The following is a 6,792-nucleotide window of genomic DNA, read 5'->3' as shown; positions in this document are numbered from 1 at the left end:
GGGGCATAGTCATTCACGTGATGTTCACCTCCCGTATCACACGCTTATCTTGGATCCAAGTTAGGTGCATAGTCCTGTCAAATAGACCACTATAGGTGCTTCCGACTCGTAGGTGACCTGCAATTTATCGCACAGTTTTCACGTGATTGTAGCACTAGAGCGTACTATTATTTTACACCTAGTCTTGTCGGTCAGACACGTGATGTGGTTCCGACTCGTGTGTAGTTATGTATATACATGATGAGGTATAATGAAATATGTGACGTATATACATGATGATTTATATGATGAAATATGAGATTGATGTTGTGATTGAGATGAGCTCTAGATTCCGCCGTATAGATCACGTCAGGTGACTTTGGCTAGCAGATGGTTATTGTGAATTGCATCACTTGGATTACTTTTGGTATTTTTATGTTATTGGGCATGGCATACGCATGGCATATATTTATACAAATATGAATAATGATTTATTGAGCATGATTTGAGATATATACATATTTATGTATTCTATTTTTTTGGGAAAGTATCTATATACTTGTTTTACGGTGAGGGGTTAGTATATTTAAAGGAAAATAAGGTTTTCGTGTAATTGTGTTTTACTGACCCACTCAACTTTGTTTTTCGCCCCTCCAGGTCTTAGGTAACTGAATTTGGTGGCCACGAGTAATCTAATGGTGTTATGACAGAATCCAAAAAAGTAGGATTCACCTTCGGGTGTTGTATCTTAGTAATTGTCCTATTTGACTGCAACTAGACTTTCTTATTGCTCTGAAAGTGTATTTATACACTTAGACTCTCACTAGCATCCTATCTTAACTAAGATTGCTAGTTGCTTGGTTTTAAATTGTTCGTAATTCCTTACTCTTTATTGCTTCCGCTTTGAGCACAAGGCTATGTCACGCTCACGTGACGGTCAACATGTCTCAACTTCGGTCGGGGTGTGTCAGTTTGGGTAATTGTCACATCCCGACCCGGGTTCACCATATCCTGGGCCCATTCCACTACCGTAGCACGATATTGTCCGCTTTGAGCTTACCATTCCCTCATGATTTTGTTTTTGGGAACTCATGAGCAACTTCCCAGTAGTGCTCTGGCCTCATTCTCGCTTAACTTCGGAGTTCCTACGGAATCCGAAGCCAGTGAGCTCCCAAAATGCCTCGTGCTAGGTAGGGATAAGAATATACATTTAAGGATCACTTCCCTGGGCAATGTGGGATGTTACAATCCACCCCCCTTAAGGGCCCGACGTCCTCGTTGACACACTTTCGGCCAGGGATTGGCTCTGATACCATTTGTCATATCCTGGCTTGGGTCCACCACATCCCGGGCCCGTTCCACCATTGTAGCACGATATTGGCCGCTTTGGGCTTACCATTCCTCACGGTTTTGTTTTTGGGAACTCACGAGAAACTTCCCAGTGGGTCACCCATTTTAGGAGTGCTCTGGCCTCATTCTCGCTTAACTTTGGAGTTCCTACGGAACCCAAAGCCAGTGAGCTCCCAAAAGGCATCATGCTAGGTAGGGATGAGAATATACATTAAGGATCACTCCCCTAGACGATGTGGGATGTTACAAATATATACAATATATTCCATATTAAATATATAGTTTTGTATTATTATTCTATATAAGTTAAAAAAAAAAAGTTTTAGTCATTATTTATTTTTATTATGAGAGTTCCTTATTATCATTAATAGGATAAATTTTACTTAACATGTTGTCCAAAATTAAAATAAACTAATATAGTATTTGTATAGGCAAGAACTAAGAAGACATACATACAAGTATGAAAAATGTGAAAGAATATATAAACACTCGTGATTCATCATTATTCCCCCACGAGTAGATAATGGTTACACTTACATTATTGTTTAGATTTTTAAAATCCTCCAAACCTTCATGAATAATGTTTTTTATTTGAGGGCAAAATTAATAAAAATTATTGTAGAAGTGTAAAAAATGTAAAAAAATATATACAATCACTCATAGTGACAAACTTTACAACTTTCATGAAGGGGTCAGCTTCGAAATCCAACACTATAATTCATAAACCTTAAATTTATATTTAACTGTCGATTGCCATTTACGCTTTAATCTTCTTACTGAATTTCATTTTTAAAATTTTCTTTTTTGAAAACATGATCATATGGCGGATGTAAGAAGATGAACGGTTCAGATCTTTGATATCATGTTTTGATATTTACAGTTAACTGAAATATGAGTTGATGTCATATAGTTTGTAGAAACTTTATAAACATTAAGCAATATTTTCACTCACTCTGAATATAATATCAACGATCCAAACTGTTCATCTTCCTACATTCTTTAATAGATCAAGTTTTCAAAAATGAAAATATGAAAAAACAAAATTTGATGAGAACAATGAAGCATAAATGTAAATAGCAATCAATGGTTAAATTTTGATCTATGATTTATATGATTATAGTGGCGAATTTTGAAGTTAAGCTCTTCATGAAAGTTGTAAAGCTTGTCATTACGAGCGTTTATATATTTTTTCTATATTTTTTTACACTTCTACATTAATTAAAAAACTATTAAAGACTCTAGGTAAGTGAAAATATACTTAAAAAGAAAAATGCGTTTTTATGTTTTGAATGTGACAATATGGTATGTATATACTTATTTAGTATTATGTTTTTCATTTGATTATTTATTGGTTTAAAATATATTTTCCTTAACGGGTAACGAGTCGGGTTATATTACCTATTAATATTATCGGGTTGGGTCATTTTACCAGTTTATTTTAATGGGTGTTACACGACATGACCCGTTAAGATATTGGGTATGACATGAAAACGACACGAACACGGAAAACACGACACGAATGCCAGGTCTAATCCCACTGCATTTTTTTATTATTTTGGATTTCCTGGGTTTTTTGGGTTTCTGAGTTTTTTAAGTTCGAATTTTGGGATTTTCTAGGTTATCTGGATTCGAATTTTGGGAGTTGGTTTTGGTTTTGAATAGGGAACCGCTGCAATTTTTTTGCATTTTTTTTTTAATTTTGCGGGATTTGGGTTTGAAAAGGGTTGTGGGACATGAGATAGAAGCAGATGGAAGGAACGAAGCAGGGAGGGGTGAGGCGAGCAGATTTGGCTTAGCAGTCCGGCCAATTTGGGGGGGCCTCGCTAAGACCCTTCAACGAAGCTTTTAGTCCGACTTAGTCTAGGCAAGTCTCATTAAACGTAGTCCTGGCGTGAAACAAACACGGGACTAAGCCAAGGTGTAATCTAGTCTAGTCCAAGGAAGTTTAGTCAAGCCAAACAAACGACCCCTTAATGTCCTCATCAGTCTTTTTGCAAATGGACAAATTTGTAATTAAAAAACTTCATTAAAAGGTGGGTGGGAAGATAAGATATTGGGGTGGGAATATGACACGCCCCGATCCCGATGTTAAATAAATTGATACTTATGATCATCGTAGTTTTTATATATAAGCTCAATCTGTCATAATTTTATTGGACATTTTCACACTCTAAAAAAAAAAAAAAAAAAAAAAACCCCTCAAAAGTCAAAACAAAACTCAATACTCAAAACTGAAATACTATAATTACAATAACCATTAAAGCAAAATTTGACATTAAGAGTGCGAATTATTAGACCATAAATTAATGGAGAGAGAAGGAGCCGATGAAAAGGTCAAGTCACCATGTCTGTCCCTGGTTGTGTTTTAAATTTTTTATCCCTGTAGAACAGTAGAAGGCAAAATATAAAATCATAGTGGTGGGCAGCGACTTTGCATATATACGAATCAACCCAGAAAAATATGAAGACTTCGGAAATCCAAATCCGTTTTCCCGGTACGGTCTAATTTCACATGCATATCAAATCAGTTTTTCCAATTTCAGAAATCCAAATCCATCCAGAAACAATCAAACAAACCCCCATTTTGACAAACCCTAAAAACTAACCCGAAAAAATAGAAATAAAACCTTGGATTTTGAATACAAATCTTAATTCGAAAGTAATTCAAAACAAAACCCTAGATTTTGAAACAAATACCTCGATTTTGGGGCTTGAGAGTCGCTCGATCGAGAAGGAGAGAAAATCTCGATCGAGCGACTTAGAGAGAGATATGGTAGGCTATAAGAGACTGAAACCCTAAGTTAGATGGGACAGTTGAGATTAAAGTACAATATGTTTCGTTTAGGTTAGGGATTACCAAATGAATGCATATGTTAGACGAAGCACGTATCGAGCTGTTTGGAATCGGTTCGGTTTTAAGTTGGGACTTTTTTTGGTTAAGTTTCGATAGTGAATTGATAAGGTTTGAGATTTTCGGTATTTATTTCCACCCTTGATTATGAAAATTTAAGTGCCACCTATCTTGCAACTAATCCAATCCATCATGCTCACGTCACATCGAACTTGATTAGGGGTGGGCAAACGGGTATAGGAACCGCGGGTCGGGGCGGGTAATAGAGGTTCGGGGCGGGTACGGGCCGATTCCTAATTTTGTAAAACAGAAACGGGGCGGGGCGGGCCGTCGACATTATCAGTTCGGGCCGATTCCAAAAGTATAGAGAAACGGGTACCCAAACCGGCCTGTTTGTAATTAGAATGGACAGACGAGATTGAAGATCATCTCTCTGCCCAATCTTAACCGTTCGTTTTAGGTTTCCTCATTTCGAATTCGACTCTGTCTCTCACTCTCTCTCGCCGTCCGTCTGTGAATCGTCCCCTCCCCTCCACCACCCCGACATCAGGACGGTCCTGGCGACCACCACGACAGCCCAGCAACTTCAACGGCATCCCAGACTTACAGAACCCAGTCACCCCACCGCACCACCCATCTTCTCGATTTGTCACCTCTCTCAATCAACCTTTGTGTATATAATTGATCTGTATTTCGAGTTCTCTGGTTTATTTCGGGTTTTAAATTCCTAAATATTATGTGGGTCGAGTTTGATTTAGTTGTTTTTCTGCATTTCGAGTTCTCTGATTTTGAATCACCTGTTGTGTTTTTAGGTCAATTTTATGTGATTAGTGCCAGCATTTTTTAAGGATCTGAATCTGGTACTCAGTCTCCGTCTCACAGGTAAAAACTAAAAACCAAACCCCCATTTTCTTCTTTGCTTTATCAAATTTTGTTTTAAAATCAATTGAATCTTGGCATTACTTCATCTGTTTTTTAAGCATGACTTCATCTTGCCCTTTGGGTGTGAGATAGGCTGCGTGAGTCTATCTGTGTAGTAAGTGACCAATCTACAACATTCATAAATTACACTATGTTATACTAGACATTGGCAGGGTTTCCTTTGTCCCTGGTTATTTGCAGGAAGGTACTTTCCATAATCATAACATGCATTTACTTTAAGGTTGCAGGAAGGTCCTTATATTATTCATGAGCACTAGTCACGACTCTTCTTTATGGTTTTACCCTAAGGTTGCTTGACAGTGATGCTTTTATTTCCTTGGATGAATAACAGCGAAGGCTTCTTCGTATAGTGCATTTGTTAATTTCTAGCCAATTCATCAAATAGCAGATTATTCATAGTTCATTTTAGTTTCCCTCCAGATTGTATGGCGTGAACTTGAAAAACTGCTGTGTTTTTTGAGAAGCTTACAATTTACTGTGTTATCTTGCGTAAGATTTACAACCAGAATGTTGTAAAGTGTCTCTGTCAAGTTGGTATTAGTGTAAAACTACCTCAGATGCTGAATATTATACTTCATTGATAAGGGAATATTACACCGTTAAACGATCTGCACACAGGGCCTTCAGGCTTGGTTTAATATAGAAGCCTGGCCTTGAGCATCATCTGCATTCTTCATAATCTCTTAATTATGTGTATATTAACTATAATAATAATAATAAGCTTAATACTTATTAGCACCCTAGCCATGTCCCCATCTGCTAGGATACCCTCCTTCCTCCAACTTCTGGATCATTCATGTTATATACATATAGGATACCCGTGCTGCTTTCTCACCTCAAGCAACTCAGGATTTAATTTATTGCAGAAATCTGTTTATAGTTGCTGGATGTGTCGCATGAGTTCATTGCATAGGTGTTGACCCAACTACCATTGCAACAAATTTTGTTAGCATCCTTTTGTTTCTGTCATGCATAGCATCTTGCTTAGGCTTTTATCTTTATTCTACTGAGTAGAATCTTAAATAGCATTTCATTTTCGTAGCTGACAGTGACCACTCTCTGGAATAGCATTTCAATGATTCAATTTCAATGAGGATAATATGATGTTGGACGTTAAAACTGTCATGTTTATATTCTATTTTTGCGTACAGATTTAATGAGGATTGTTGTTGGAACTTGGGCGTTGGATGTGGTTTTGAATGTTAATTTGAAATTTATTGCGGATGTCATGTTTATGTTGTTTTGGATTATTTGATTCTTGGAATTTGGATGCCTTGGACTTTCGAATATTTTGTATGTTGATTTGATTTTTAGATGTTGGACAATGTAATATTGTTATTTTGGATGTATTGTTAATTTATGAACTTGGATGTTGGACTTTGTATTTAGATTGGATGTGAATAATGGTGAATTTATGCAAAATCAGCATAAATGCAGTCTGTGACTCCGTGCAGTTGCAATCTGTGCAAATCTGTGCAGTTTGCAATCTGTACAAATTTGATTATTATTTTTTTTTCAAAAAAAAGGGGACCCGTGGACCCGGTTTGAACTGGCCCGTTTCAACCGGGCCGGGTAAGGTCCGGTTCCTATATTAGAAAATGCAATCCCTGGCCCGGCCCGGCCCGTTTCCTTTAAACCTAGGTCCGGTCCGGTCCCTTCAAAATTGGCCC

At 37.3% G+C, this 6,792-nt stretch overlaps 1 long non-coding RNA gene across 1 annotated transcript; it reads left to right on the top strand.

The window, feature by feature from the left end:
- Positions 1-4,666: 4,666 nt before the first annotated feature.
- On the top strand, positions 4,667-6,492 carry LOC126592444 (uncharacterized). Its single transcript, XR_007612645.1, has 3 exons — positions 4,667-4,853; positions 4,993-5,062; positions 6,274-6,492. It is a non-coding gene; the product is annotated as an uncharacterized LOC126592444 (long non-coding RNA).
- The last annotated feature ends 300 nt before the right edge of the window (positions 6,493-6,792 follow it).

This window comes from Malus sylvestris, chromosome 12 (genome assembly GCF_916048215.2).
Source record: "Malus sylvestris chromosome 12, drMalSylv7.2, whole genome shotgun sequence".
NCBI classification, from domain to species: domain Eukaryota; kingdom Viridiplantae; phylum Streptophyta; class Magnoliopsida; order Rosales; family Rosaceae; genus Malus; species Malus sylvestris.
Note: the sequence above shows the minus strand (reverse complement) of the source record. Positions and strands in the feature narration are given on the sequence as shown.